Raw genomic sequence first — 16,320 nt, 5'->3', positions numbered from 1 at the left:
AATGACAGTAACAGAACTACAACTGGATGGTCATGATGGCTGTACAGTACTGAACTCAGTACTAAGTGGAAGAATTCTGTAAATAAATTATCCCTCAGTCAAAGTGCTTTTGAAATAAAACATCAAAAGAATGAGAAAACAAACCACAGACTGGGAGAATATATTTGAAAATCATGACTCTAATAGGACTAGCCTCTAAAGTACATAAGGAACACATAAGGCTATGCTAGCCTTCAGACTCTTCTAAGCACACCTGTGGACTACTGAGCGCCATCTGCCCAAAGTGCTCAGTGGCAATAAGCCACCATTTATGCCTAGGTTCATAAAACAAAAACGAGGAAATTAAAAATACAAGCTCAGAACTTAACTCTTTTCCTGTGCCGGCATCAGAGCGTTCTGTCATGCCACTGGTGTAAGCTGTGACTTTGAACAGTCTCTGTTTACTGGATCTCTCAAGATCCTGCACTGCACTGAAGGTGCGATTTCCCCTAACATTTCAATTTGTGTAGATCATAGCAAACATATAAGAAAGCGACGAGACTTCCTTTTCAAAAGAAAGGGCTGGTTTTGGGCTATCCTATTTTTAGATTAGGTTCTTACTTTAAAAAGACAAAAACAAATACACACAAAACAACTAGCATAGAGGCTGTTTACACACCATTCAAAGTCTCCCCTCACAGAAATCCTTCCACTGCACGAGGAGATAGGGACCCTGAAGTATGTAACAGCACTCTTCTTGAGAACCACCATCCCATACCATCTTGCACTAGAAACTTTCAACTAAAGAATAAACAATAAGCATCCGGCTGTGAGGAAGCCACCAAGATCTGAGCGTTGTCACCATCCTTTTCAGTGGAGCTGTGGGCTGAGAATGTGCTATGGTGGTTATCAGCCTTTAGTTTTCATTAGCATTGAAAAGAAAAGAAAAAAGGACAACCATTAGCTTTTATGTGTCTTCAAGAATGACCATCTACATTAAAAGAAAAAGAAAATGGAAGTTATAAGAACTACATTCTTGGTGCTGAAGAGATGGTTCAGAGCACTAGCTTTCTTACGGAAGTCCCGGGTTCAATTCCCAGCACCCACATGGCAGCTCACAACGATCTGTAAATCCAGTTCCAGAGGATCTGACACCCTCACACCTATGCACATAAAGTTAAATTTAATTAATTAGTTAATTAAAAACTAGAAGCTTGGGAGTTTTCTTTTGGTCAACAGCACCTTACTCTGTAGCACAGGCTGGTCCTGAACTTAGAGCAGTCTTCTCACTTCAGCCTCCTCTGCTCTTGGATTATAGGCGAGAGCCACCACACACCACTCCAGCCAGGGTTATCATGTGGCCCAGAGCAGACACAGCAGCTAGAAAACTCGTTACTTAGAGTTCATCCACCTACAGAGACAGCTAACATACACCATAACCTGCTAACCCAGTTAAACAGTCTAGTGTCCCTATTTAAATCTTTCCTGCTGGGGACTTTAGGTGATGTATCTGCAGGCACTGATGTCAACTGCATCAAATAAACCAGGGACTGTAGCCTATCAGAGTTATTTTTATTTCAACTTCAACCTACTTGTTCTAGACATTTGCGAAACTTTGTATTAATAGTGTAACTGTGTTGGTGACAGAAAACCCCTTTCACAACTAAACCAAAAGATTTCATGGTTAAAGTCTTGCTGTCAGCTCATTTCTGGTAAAGCTAGGATGTCATGTGGCCCAGACCAGACACAGCAGCTGCTCTTTCATACACACAGTTGTAGTTTAACCTACAGAATGATGACTTCAGTCATTCCTAATTATTAACTAATGTTTTAGACTGGAAAAGTTATTTCTTAGGGCTTTGTACTATATACAGAAATAACCATTACCCTTTGGGAAACAATGGCTCATTTACTGAAAATCAGTTTAACAAAGGAATTATTTGGTACTGAAAAATACAGAGCAGTGAGTTGGGTGACACAAATCACATCAGCAGCCGCTCATGTGACTGTGTTAGGCTGGCTTACTTTAAAAAAATTAAAACTATGGCAACTTAAAATTTAGCTCCAACCATAGAACAGTCTAAATCATGTCTTCTATCCCAAAACTGTAAAACTGGATCTTAGGATCGTATTTTGAAAACATTCTCTTACTTCCACAAGAAAGAACACCCTTGCAGAATGAGTATTTCTGCTCTGATACTTAGCTTTGACTGGCACATGTTTCCATCCTACAAATACTCTGAGCTGGATTTCATGCTAAGTGTAAGAACATAGCATTCCAAGGGTCACAGGCTTTAAAACTCCAAATCCTTCTCTAGTGGAAAGCTTGCCAAACTTATTCCATGAAACATGAATTTATGCAGTGACCAAAAATTTCTTAACATTTTAAGTATAAATTAAATTAAAACTTAATATCAGCCATTTCTGCAGAAACAACCTTAAAGAGGTAAAACCGAAGTTCACAAATGCTGATCTAGATAGATGACTGAGTAATTCTTTTAAATTTTCTGGGGCTTACAGTTTTTCAAAAAATAAAGAGAGGCTGGAGAGCTGGCTCAGGGGTGGACAGCACTGGCTGCTCTTACAAAGGACACAGGCTCGTTTACTAGCACCTACATGGTAGCTCACAACCACATGTAACTCCAGTTCCAGGGGATCCAATACCTTCTGGCTTCCTCAGGCAATAGGCACACACATGTTGTATACACATACATGTAAGCAAACACTCATACACATAAACAGCTCTTTAAAAACTAAAATAAGGGACTGGAGAGATGGCTCAGAGGTTGAGAGCACTGCTTGCTCTTCCAGAGGTCCTGAGTTCAAGTCCCAGCAAACACATGGTGGCTCACGACCATCTATAACATCATCTAGTGACCTCTTCTGGCATGCAGGTGTACATGCAGGCAGAACATTGTATACATAATAAAATAAATAAATCTTTAAAAAAAAACACACAAAAAAAAAAAAAACCTAAAATAAAGAGATGGGGGCATAATGCACCCAAAACAGATCTACAACACCATTACATTTAACAGGAAAGACTGAGCTGTCTCCAGCCCTGTGGTCCTTAGCTGCGACCCTTTAATATAGTTCTGTTCCTCATGTTATGGTGACCCCCTAACCATAAAATTATTTTCGTTGCTACTTAATAACTGTAATTTTGCTATTGTTTTGAATCAGAGTGTAAATATCTGTGTTTTCCCTATGGTCTTAGGCGATCTCTGTGAAAAGGTCTTTCGACCCCCAGGTTGAGAACCAGTCTCCTTAGTACTCTGAGCCACCTTTACCTGTAAGTTTTATTACTTGTGACACCAAACCAAAACTCAAGTTACTGGTACATACAAAACCAGTAATAGGTTTTAAACACTAGGGTTTTGCCCCTGGATACTTTTCCTGCAGATGTTATGTATCATTTTTGTTTGGTATGGTCCTGTTATGCTTCTGTATGAGGACCTCCTCCATTTTCAAAGGACATTAGCTGGAGAAGTATTACTGGCAAGAACTGCAAACAAAGGCCTGGCTCACCACTGGCTAGCTATGAAAATGAACAAATCTCTCAGCTTCTCTAAAGTATTGTGAAGCTACAATCCATCCCTTTCATAGAACTCTAGGCTTATAAGAATTTAAAGCTCTCAAAACAAATGGTTAAAAAAATGGGCGCAGTGGCACACACCTGTAATCTCAGCACTCGAGAGGCAGAGGCAGGTGGATCACTGTGAACTCGAGGCCAGCCTGGTCTACAAAGCGAGTACAGGAAAGCCAAGGCTACACAGTAAAATCCTGTCTCGAAAAAAACAAAACACCTTTATAATGTTGGTCAAACAGAATACAAAAATTGTGTGACCTGGATCCTAGCTGTAATAATCAATATCTCCCTCCCCATAAAAGCGCTGAAAATAACGCAACAACCTGCTGTCAGTGCTCGTCTCGGTGTCGCACACCACAACCATCTTTCTTTCTCTTTCGGCTTTTCTGTATTTCTGAGGGACCACAATAAACAATATGACTTTGCTAATGAGAGAATTAAACAGGCAAAATCTTCCTTTTATTCGCTAAAGAAAAGCCGGGTCTGGAAAGAAGTACTCTAAAATCGAAGGCCTTTTTGAAAAACAACTGTAAAAAAATCTCAAGTGGAGTCACACAGACACTTGTCAACAAATATAAAAAGGTGCTGAGTTGGCAAACTTTCCATAAGTTAGTAAGTCTGGGGAAATATATCACTAAAACTGACAGTAACCAACAGTTAACATTTACATAGCACCAGGCACAGTTCTAAGACTTTACATACATATTCACTTACTCCTTAGCAACCTACTGGCCCTACGTGTTACTTAGTTCGTGAAGACCATAAGGTACAGAGAGAAAACAGCCAATGAGGGACAGAGACTTAAGCAGAGGACAGATGCTAGATTCTAAGCCACACTGTTCCTCTGTATTAAATGCTGTCCTCCATTTGCTCTTGACTTAGGTTCTACAAGCTCTTCTACTTTTCCTAAACTCTGGAGAAAGAGTATGTTGGTAGTCAAACTGAACTTTCATTCGCTTAAAGTAACGATGCATTTCCAAAGCTACAGGGAATATGGTCCCCACACGTGCCAGTAAATGAACCAAACCGTATCACTGGGGGGTGAACCCACAGCTCGGAGGCAGAGCACCGCCCCCTGGAGCACATGTGAGCCCTGGACCAACCACCGGCGCTGTTAAGGACGTGCACACAGACACACGCAACTAAGCCATGAAAGGGTATTCTCTAGTAACTTTTACACTGGAATGTTTTAATAAAGAAAGGTGCTTTATTGATTGATATAATCTCTCATGATTTCTTGGAAACTGTCCCTAAAACCAATTGCTTGCTGAAATGTTTTAATCATATCATCTTTTTTTTTTTCAAACCACATCAATGTTTACTTCCAACGGTGGCTGTAGTGTACACCCAACTAAATTCACAACTCCAATTACTATAATGTAAAGAACCTGGCAGAACAAATACAGACGCCAACCAATTAAGCATTATTAAAAGTTCTCACATTATTCTGAGCCCAATCCAAGCACACCTGTGTCTGCACAGTGCCCACCCGCATGCTTACTGTTTAGCTTCTAGATTACTTTTAATAAGCTCAAATTTCCCCCACATTTGCAGTAAGTGTCCAGTCTTATGGAAATAAGAAGTCTCCCTACTGAAAAAATTAGAAAAGAGAGGAAGGCCAAGAAAGGGTAGGATAAAAGCAGCAGCTCACGGTTAAGTTCAGATGTCTGAGACAATCGCCTGATAATTGCACCCTTGGGTACCTCTAAACAGGTAAGGTGATACAGTGAAATAAAGTCACCTGATTTATTTCAATTTACTTACATAATTTGCAATTCTGTAGCTCTCTGCTATGGTACATTAAGAAAATTAGCATGTAAGGAAAAAAAAAAAACACCTGCTTATGTAAATTGGAGGATGATTTTTATCCATGCAGACAGAAAAGGGGGAAAAAGCTGCAATCTAGGTCAAATGACTAATTTTATCTATTTGTTCAAATGCTTCACTTCACCTTTCTCTGTAGCTCAAAGCAAGAATTTTAGGTCAAGGAATAGATAAGCAAAAGCTTCTACGTTGTTTATTCCCCACGAAGGAGTTGGCTGTCTAACACCACTGAGCTCTGTATTACTTGAGTTGAAGACAAAACTGAGAACCTTATCTAGATACTACAACCACAACACTACGAAAACAAGCAATCAACTGAGATGTCTGCTGTCATTGGGACAGAAAGTAAGCATGGCAAGGACCGGGTACCAGTTTTACCTTCTGCTACTTTAGAAAGCTTAAAGGGAAATACCAAGTAACTCAGGACAGGCAAGACTATTCTTCTACAAAGAACATCATTCCAGTTCTCTAAGTCCGACATAAATTCAATAAATGTGCTACCTTGGTCACTAATGACTGACTGCCTTTCCCAAATCCACTGCTGAGGAGTGGCTCTTCCACTTACTGCTGACTGCCAGGAAGGTGCAGGAGCGGGCCACTTTGTGCCAATTTTATGTGGGATCAAACCCAGACTTTGTGCTTCCCAGACAAGCACTGTACAATCTGAGCTACATTCCCAGGCCTTATTCTTCCTTTCAACTTTTTAAATAGCTACCTTTAACATCCTATCTTCATTAATAGGGATTGGTACAGAAGTGCATACAGATCCAGCAGGGGCCACAGAATAGAACTGTGCTGGTCAATGAGGCGGACGGAACATGTAGTTACTAAAAAAGGTATCCTAAAAGCGCCTAGTCCAAACTGAGACGTGCTCTAAGCAACTGGATTTTTGCAGCCTAAGTATGAAAAATGTAAAATATATCATCAATAATTTTAGTAGACAGTATGTTCAATATAAAGAGTCAAATAAAACATTACTAAAAATAACTCTACCTGTTTCTTTTCCTCTTTTTTTTGTTTTCCCTGTGTCTGGAGAATGTGAAACCACATGCATAGCCTTCAATATGTCCCTTCTGGGTGGCGCTGCTCTTTGCTGGGAGGGTCGGAAAGAGCTCCTTCTGCAGCCTTAGTGCTGGGCCATGGGCCATCTTCTGGCAGGTCCACCTGCAAATTAGTAAGCCCCTTACCCAACTTTAGAACCTAACTTAGACACACACTGTTGCCCCAGTCATCTCACTTAATGACACACCAAAAAGGACAAAATATTTATTATTAGGTTTTATTTAAAACTTGAAAAACCTGCGCAGGGCCTCATGTTGAATGAAAGCTTAAGGCGGGATGCTGCTGCAGTGAGTTCAAGGCCGGACTAGGTGACTTTGTGAGGCCTTGTCTCAGAAATAAAATGTACAAAGAGGGCTTGGAATGTAGCTCAGTAATAAAAACACTCATCTAGACTGCACAGGCCTGAGGCTCATTTCCCAGTATGCAAAAAGCAAATTAAAAAATCAGTACTAGCAATAGGGAACTAAGATGGGACATTGGGAGTTTTAAGCTAGCCTGGGAGACAATGGTGAGACCCTGTCTCAAGATGAGGAGGAGGAGGAAGTGAAAGAGGAGGAGGAAAAAGGAGTCATTCCAAATATTTAAGAGACTAAATAAAAGGCTGCAGAGACGGCACGGCAGCTAAGAGGCCTGAGGTCCTTTACCAGCATGCTGGGCAGATCACAACGACCTATAACCCCAGCTTCAGACGCCGCTGGCCACCAGCAGGCCCCCAACAAACACGTATATATACCCACACATAACTAAAAATAAGCATTTTTTTTTAAGGGTTGTAGTGTGGTTTAGTGGTGGGTCTAATGTCTCACAGAGAGGAAAAGAAAGTTTGGAGAGACTATTTTATTATCATTGTTGTCACTGTTGTTATGTTGGGGGGGGGCATGCCTGTGCCAAGGCAGGCCTGTGGAAGCAAAAATGCAACTTTGGGGAGTTAGTATGTAAGTTCTGGGTATTGAGCTCAGGTCATGAGGATCACATAGTAAGCACCTTTAACCATTGAGCTATCCCACTGGCCCCAAAGGAGGAAATCTAAAACACTAAAAGGTGTTTTACAACTACCTTTTAAAATAGTAACATCTAACTCCCCAAATCGGCAGGCGTTCCCCATAACTGAACATGTATAATCCTAACCAATCAGGCAGTAATAGGAGGGACAGAAATTTCTTGAACAACCAAGTATTTAAAATCTGATCTCAGCCAGGCAGGAGTAGCACATGCTCGTAATGCCACCTGGTAAAGGGGGCAGCAGGGGCAGGCAGATCTCTGAATTTGAGGCCAAATGGTCTACAAAGTGAGTTCCAGGATGGCCAGAAATACACAGAGAAGACCTTTATTTATTTCAAAAAAACATTTTAAAAATAAATAAAATCTGATCAATGGCTCGGCAGTTAAGAGCAACTGTTCAGCACTTACAGAGGACCCAGGCTCAGTTCTCAGCACCCATCACACCCCTGTGTAATTCCAACTCTTCAGACCAGCACACACACGATGCACATACACGTGTGAAAGCCAACACTCATACATAGAAATATTTTTTAAACCCATTTTAAAAATCTAAATTCAAAGCTGAACAATGTGACAGTTGTCTTACCTCCCTGACCCCAACACACAACCCAGACATGGTCTCACAAGTACCTCAGGGGGGCCTCCAACCCCCAATTCTATCCGTGTTTGAGGATAATCTTCCCAAATGCTGGATTTACAGGAATTTATCACACTGCCTGATTTCATGTGGCTTTGTGCACACCAGACAAGGCCTCTACCAACTGAGCTTCTCAGCTCTCACTCTTCCTCTGAGCTTTTGTAATAGTTACCTTTAAGGATTTCAAGAGTAACCTGTCCTGAAAAAAATTCTTGTGTGGTCACTGGCAGACTTTTCCTACCCACAAATAATGTCACTATGCCTTTCAAATATTAATGCCATTTTATAAAACTCTTAGAAAACAGAAGATTTTTATAAACAAGGAAACCAAGGTTCAAAAACTTACAATAACTTTGTACCAGAGTCACAGGACTGTTGATAGTTAAGTTCTCTGGTTTACTAAACTACAAACACAAACTTGGGATCTAAAAAAAAAGTAACAATAAAGAGCTGCTGATACTTAAAATATTTTAAATCTCCATCTCTGTCCTGTCTTTCTCTTTTACACACACACACACACACACACACACACACACAGGAGGAAAAAATTAAGATGCAATCATTCTTTCAAATGCCATCTATGATCTATCTCCTTGATAAATGCAATGGCCCTTTCTCCATGCTAATTTTCCTTGACTTTTAATGTGAAGCGACGATCACCCCTATTCTCCTAAAAGCCTTCTACCGCACAGGGCTGTCATTCTTGGTGAATACATTTCCTATCTGACTGAGCTTTAGTCTGACCTCCAGTAACTTCTTCCACCACTACAAAACATCCCCTAAGGCTCAGACAGTCCTTAGCAAAACTACCTTTTAATTTAAACATTCAAATAATTAAATCTAATCCATTATTCTCTTATTTTAATACTTTCAATACCTGTCATTTACAGGGTTTCAGCCTTTTTTCAAGATTTATTTTAAATATTGGGGAAGGAAGGGCTGTCCGAGTTGGTTAAATGCTTGCCACACAAGCATGGGGACCTGAGTTCAGATCTGAAAAGCTCAGATAATCAGGGCCCGGTGACATGGGCCTGTAGTCCCAGCACCATGGAAGCATAAACATGAGGCTCTCTGGGGCTTGCTGGCCAGCCAATCTAGGTTCTAAGATAAGGTGGGAACACGTTAGGTTATCTAAGATAAGGTGGGAAAAGATACAAGAAAACCCAGCACCAACCAGCAATCAAGTAATAATGTCTTGCTGGGTGGCACACACCTTTAGTCCCAGCACTTGGGAGTCAGAGGCTGGCAGATCTCTGAGTCTGAGGCCAGCCTGGCCTACAGAGTGAGTTCCAGGTTAGTCAGGGCTACACCGAGAAACCCTGTCTTGAAAAAACAACAACAACAAAAAGTAATAATGTCTTAAACCAACAAAAGTTAATGTTCTTTTTCTTGAGCAGGCTCGTGCAAGAGCACACACATACACAGAGAGAGAGAGAGAAAGAGAGAGAACAAAAGTAAAGTTTTTAAAATTTTCCTGTAACCATTCACCTTTTGAAGTTTTAATACTGTAGATACCCTGCATGCATAATGGTACTTTCTTCATGAAAAGATGACGATTCTTGTCCTCTCAGCCCTGCCACCCCAATAACCTCTCCTTCAACATGACATCCCGGCCAATCTGGCTCTAACTTGCATTTTCTACCGTCCCATGTGCAACACCTTCTGCAACCCCAAGCTGTGGTGTCTGGCGTCTGAACCCATCTACTACTATCCTAAAAACACAGTGCAAACTTACATGAAGAAACTGCCCATTTGCCAACAAGCTTTTCTTCCATGGATGACCTGACCTTTTAGGAGGCAGCACGCCTTGCACAGGAATGCCTTCTCTATGCTCCCAAGAATATCCAGCTGAGTTTAAGGCACTGAATTCCAAGGATCCACTTACAAATCTCTCTCCCACAGGAAGGTTAAACCTTTAGTTCTTATCACCTAGCACAGCAACTAGTAAACAGATAATGTGCACACAACACGCAGGTATTATGTGTGGTTAAAAACACTGCATTTGTTCAGGGTGTTGTTGGAGAGTTTTGTTGAATTTTCATTTTGGTTCTTAGATAAGGGCCTATTCTGAGCCCAGGTTAGCCTGGAACTCACGTAGTCCAGACTGGCTTTGAACTTACAGCAATCCTCCTGCCTCAGCCTTCTGAAGGCTGGGACTCAGGACAAGAGGCTCATCTTCCAAACTAGTTTCAACTATGAACTACCTGAGAGTAAGAACATAATTTTTCAAATTTCTTGGTTACAATAAACTCCTTCAAGAAAAGATCATGACCACCACAGGCAACAGAGATGACAGAAGCGACTTGACAGAGGCTTCCAGAATCAACCACAGAGCTAGATATCCTTACTTACTGTCTCTCAACAGTGCCAGTCCATAGCCAGCCCCAAGTACCAAAAACTTTCCCTGACAGTAGATGTAGCTAAACTAATTCAAAGTTCAGACGAAAACCCTTACCCCTATCCATGTCAGACATCCCTGGATGCACTACTCCCACACACACCAGTACAACGAACTGCTAGAAGTTCAGCCAGAGCAGAGCTCGTCCTTACAATCGTCTTTCCGCAGTTTCAGAGGGCTAGAATTTTTGCTACCGATTCTTGTCTCAGTACCTCTGAACTACCAATGAGGTCTATCATGACTTGTCACATGCTCACTGGCTGCACCACAACTGATGCCTCTGGCATGTTACCCCCAGCAGCAACAGGATCAAAGTGACAAGCTATTTTAGTTAGGAAATCATTGTTGATGTGCATTAGATGACCCAGTTAACAAATAATTCACTGGAGTATTGTGGATGCACAGGAAATCGTAACTAAAACCCCAACATTAATTTGCCAAGCAGCTTCATTCCATTTACTGGTTAAATGACAAACGAAAGAAATTTCTTTGTCCTTGACAATTTCCATCAAATAAAGTAAACCAGCGTATTAAGGAAACATGTTGATCCTGAAATTGCTAGCACAGCAATAAACCTGATTTTTTAAAAAAAACTTTCAAAACAGCAATAAAACAGCCATTCGATTACACCGCAGAAGTCAATAAAACTTGGACAAATTCAAGTCATAAAGAAAAACATTCCAGTACACTAGTAGAGGCCATTTTACATCAAAGAAAGCATTTCTTTAGATGTCACATTGTGCAGAAAAAAAAAACCAAACAAACAGAATCTATATTCAAACACATATCCAGTTAATGCATTTTATAAATATCCTCCTCTGGCATGGAAATGGGAAGGGCACAGCACCAGCCCCAAACCTGATGCCTATGAAGTCATTTAATCTAGATACACTGTTTTTACCTAGTTTGAAAGGCAATGTTTTTAAAAGTCCTTTTTTTTTTAATTAAAAGTCTTTTTTTTTTCTAAGTTGATATTCAATAATATATCATGAAATTAATCTCCAATAATAAGATAGGTTTACTCTTTGGTATTCTGTGGTGTTTTTTATATAATATGAATAATTTTCAGAGTTAAAACCTAAAATCACTTTGACTATTACAGGCTACAGGCTCTCGATCACCAAATAAACAGGCCCAGTAACACTAGACTGTAACTTTTTTCCTCCAGCTCTTCTTTATGATCACAAACCTGTGGTTTCTAACTGTACATTTATTTGTAGTTGAAATTAACAGTACAGATTTCCACACTGCTAGCTTCACAGGGATGCTCTGCAACCGTTTCCTTTCTATGGCGCCAGCTCTGCTTCTTCAAAGCTCTCCGCACAAAGCAGAACCCCTACCCACAGCCTGCTACTCTTGGCTGATGGTAAAGAAACTTCTCAACAATACAGATTCTTAACCTGGAAAACAGTTACTAACAAAATAGACTACTACTAAAAGTAGTATACTACTTTTTCTGGTGTAACTAAACCCAGGATTTTTCCCAACCATCCCAAAAGCATTCCCCTTCTTTCCTAATTTCTTAATAACAGAGTTAGAGGACCACGGAAAACACACCTCTAATTTTCACAAGATGAACAAGTTAGAAATGTCTGCCATGCATGAAAGTTCACACTGAATAATTTTTCATTTAATCACACACATTTCCCCACCTCGCAGGTATCATCTTTAGCAATTTACTTTTCATCTAAACCTAAGTGAATTTCCACTAAAGCAACTTAAGACAGCAGTGACATCCTTCACTTGTTTCTTGTGGTGTATAAATCCACAAGTTTGTACAACAGCACAGATGAGGACTGGAACACCTGCTATCCTATACCCACACTAGCTCTGTTCTGTTGTCGTTTTAATTGAGAGAACAGAAGAGTAGTTCCCCCTTGGCTCTAAATTTAACCTTCTTTATCTCCTTGGCATGAATACGACTGAGGAGGACACTATGGTATTTAAAGTCATGCTTCCTAAAAAAATTTGCATATTGACTTCATATGGTAAATCTGACAACCTAGGGAAACTCTTTCTTCACATTAATAAAAGCACTTTGTCCTTTTTTACCAGCAATAACCACAACAGCACCCACTGAGGGCTTACTGTACACTAGATTTATTGGCTTATAACGATCACCTCATTTAACTCCAATACCAATTCCGGGGTCAGCACTATGATCCCCATTCACGGATGAGGGACTGAGCGAGTGAATTATCAAGATCAGAGAGCTTAGTGATAAGGCACTGAGTACCACCACCGTGATGCTCAAGTTCTGAAATACAGATAAAAGTAACTTGCTAAAGGTATTAAAATAAAAACATTCAAAGCTTTCCAACTTTATTTGAAGTACAAAGACAACAGACTGATGAATCCAAGGATCTTTGATCTTTTAATTAACCAGACAAATCAAAAGCTGAAACATTAATTTTATAAAGCAGACGTTTTCCTAGACTCACTTTTATCAAGGCAGCATGTAGCATTAATTCAACATATATTTTATGTTGACAGTGTCAAAAACACCTGGGCTTAGCAGTCCCCAAACTGTTCTCATATGGTCAGCTTACTCCAATTCTTTAAACTATACACTTTACAAGATCCTGAAGCACTCTGTCCCAAAGTTATCACATTTTTTTCTCTAGCAAAGGTGAACTACAAAGGGATACATTTATATTGTCTTCACCAAGTGACAGAAATTACTGTTTATGCTTTGTTTTTGCATTATAAAATGTCCATATGGGCAAAAACAAAAGCACAAAGTCTTGACATCTGATAATACAGGTCAAATTATATGTGATGTTTTAAGAGCCAATAAGCAACATTTATCATTGGCAAGGAATGTATCTCAAGCTACCCCTGATCACATTACCAGGTAAGCTGGAACCCTTACTTTGAGATAAAACACAGCAGACAGTTATTAATGAAACCTTAATTGAACTGTCAAAGCACCATCTTTATCAGCAAGCTAATGGGTAAATCACTATTTTTACACAACTGTCCAAGACAAGTTATTCTACTAGTAAATTCAGCAAAAAAATAAATCAAGTCAGGTACATTAAGTTGTTTGGTGATAAATCTGAATGATAAAATACTGCATCATTTCTATGGGTATTTCTCCCAGGGTGCATTGAAGACTAGTTTCCCTCAAAATTATATACACTGGGTTGTTTTTTTGTTTTGTTGGCCATTAGTTAGTACCCCAAGGGATACATAAAAAGACAGGAGGGATACAATTCCTTGTCATAAGCTATGCTAGAAAAATACTCCCAAAATAACTGACTAAGTGAATCTGATACCCAGATAATTACATATTGTGTTGACTTTGAAAGATGCATCACTAGAAGGATTTCCTTATGCTCTCTTTAATCATTTTAGGAAATAATTGTCTCAAATGCAAAAAAAAAAAAACTTTTTAAATAAAAGGAAAAATCCTGTATTAGTAGGTTAAACAGTGAAAACCCTCACTAATAGCTGGAATTTCAGCACACACTGGCAATTCATTCTGGTCTGGTTATCAAATCTCTAGTTTTAGCAATCTTAGGTCACACAGCAGTTAAATTCCAAATAAGTAATTCAGACAGCAAGTCATCAATATGTAAATACAAAAATAGAAAAGCATTTGCATACCAAAAACACACACCTGGTACTCTTCCCCTTTTCAAACTAAATTGTATTTCACCTACAACAGTTGATAAAAACATTCCTGCAAGATCTAGCAAACCCTGACTGTGAAATGAAGATGGATCAAAAAAAAAAAAAAAAAAAAAAAAAAAAAAAAAAACAAGAAAACAAAAACACATTCCAGAACACAGCAAGATGGCAGCCATCTACAAACCTTCCTAAGCCTCCGAAGGACCCAAACCCACTGACACCTAGATCTTGGATTTCCAGCTTGTAGAACTGAGAGAAATAAATCCCTATTGTTTACACCAAAACAAAGTAAATCAAAAAAGCAGTAAGATACCATAGGTGCCAGAGGGGCAAAAAAAGTTCTTCCCTACCAGTGGTTCTCAACCTGTGGGTGGGTACTCCCTTGAAGATCAAACAACCCTTTCATAGGGGCCACCTAAGACCACTGGAAAAGATATTTACATTATGATTCATAACAGTAGCAAAATCACAGTTATGAAGTAGCAACAAATATAATGTTATGGTTGGGGATCACCACAACATGAGGAACTAACTGTATTAAAGGGTCGCGGCCTTAGGAAGGTTGAGGGCCACTGCTCTGGATTAAGCATGGTGCAGCATCTCTGCATTCCCAGCACTCAAGACAGCAGATCACAGCAAGCTTGAGGCCCACCGATCTATATAACTGCGTTAGTTCCAGACCAAACAGGAAGGGTTATGTATTGAGACTTTGTCTCAAAAAGTTACAAAAAAAGAACTTTGGTTTATAGTTCTTACGCTCAAGAAACTTACATTGTATTCATTAAGGGAAGGCAAATAGGAAGCAACAGAGGATGGTCAAGTTCACGGTTCTAGGGGCAGTCTGAATCTCCAAAATGGATTCACAACCAAGCACTTGCCGATTTTTGGGTAAGAATGATTCCTAACACCCACTATCATAATGTTTGCCAGATGAGGTGCTAGAGCACTCCCTTTTGATTTTTTCTACTCTCTACACAAACTACGTTAAAACTTCTACAAGTCCCATCACCTTTTGACAGAAAGGTAGTAAATTAAATAACCCTTTATACTCAAGAATGCTTAAAAAATGTTTCCTTTTCTGCAGCCTTAGTTTTCAGCATTGAACACAACCACATCTTAAAAATCCAGATACTCAAAGTTCGTAAAAACCATGACAAGAATTACGACAAGGAACCAATTTTCTCCTGCTCTCCTCCCACCCCCTACAGTTTGGAAATCCTCAAGGGTTAGGCAAGGAATGGAAGTTCATAGTGAAGTCCCTGGGGAGGGTGTTATGGAAGAGAAAGAGAAAAGCAGGAACAGGCAGGTCCCTGAACAGAGTGACTAAAAAGGAACCACTATGGCCTACACTTTTTCCCACTAGGAATCCCCACAGTCCCTGGAGAAGCAAAAACACAGCAATAACCTCCTTGCAGGATGAAAAAAACTGGACTCTAAGCTGTTGGTTTGTCACTGATGTTTTGTTTTTGATGTTTTGTTTTTGTTTTAAGAAGAATTAAGAGTCAGCTCACTTAGGTGCCGAGTCTATAAATTCTGAAATAGGAAGACGGCAAATGATACCTAGCTGAATTTTAGCCTTAAAAACAAAGACAAAAAGGAACCACTTAATGGCTAGTTTCCAAGAGTTGTTTTTTGTTGTTGTTTTTGTTGTTTTGTGATGGGGACTTTAACACTATGTTTGCATGCACTGAAAATATGAAATCATTTCTCCACACTAGAATTGTTAATCCTTGGGAGAAAAAAAAAAAAGCAAAAAAAACCCTCAGTTCATTCAATCTCCCTAAGAAGGGGAAACAGACAAGGGAGGATGCTGCACTTAGCAGATCTTTAGACTTTTAAACAGAGCTGACCTGCAAAAGTGAAGCAGTTTCATTCGTTAAAGGTACACTTCCCACCACAGCCACTGGCCAACAGTCAGCGACACGTTACAATGAATGTGGGCCACTGCACAGCTCCACTCTACTAACCTCATTTATGCTGCTCGTGTGTGGTGCTATATTTAATGCACTCTTATCACAAGGCCAAGCTACATACTTCCCAACTTCAGTTTTACGGTTTAAAACAAACTACTCAAGCGATGGCAGGTTCAGCAATCACACCTACCTTTCTTCCGAGAGCCAAGCTCACAGAATAAGGTATGAAAAGATGCGGTGGGCAGGAAAGTTGATTGTACTAAGTTCTTCTACTGGGGACTGT

At 39.8% G+C, this 16,320-nt stretch overlaps 1 protein-coding gene across 1 annotated transcript in view; it reads right to left on the bottom strand.

Moving 5' to 3' along the window:
* The window catches only part of Nlk (nemo like kinase), a 126,601-nt gene that overhangs the window by 108,309 nt on the left and 1,972 nt on the right, over positions 1-16,320 (bottom strand). The gene's annotated exons all lie outside the window — the stretch shown is intronic.

The sequence above is a fragment of the Meriones unguiculatus genome, chromosome 7, assembly GCF_030254825.1.
Source record: "Meriones unguiculatus strain TT.TT164.6M chromosome 7, Bangor_MerUng_6.1, whole genome shotgun sequence".
NCBI classification, from domain to species: domain Eukaryota; kingdom Metazoa; phylum Chordata; class Mammalia; order Rodentia; family Muridae; genus Meriones; species Meriones unguiculatus.
The sequence above is the reverse complement of the archived record's forward strand: the minus strand, read 5'-3'. Positions and strand labels throughout refer to the sequence as shown.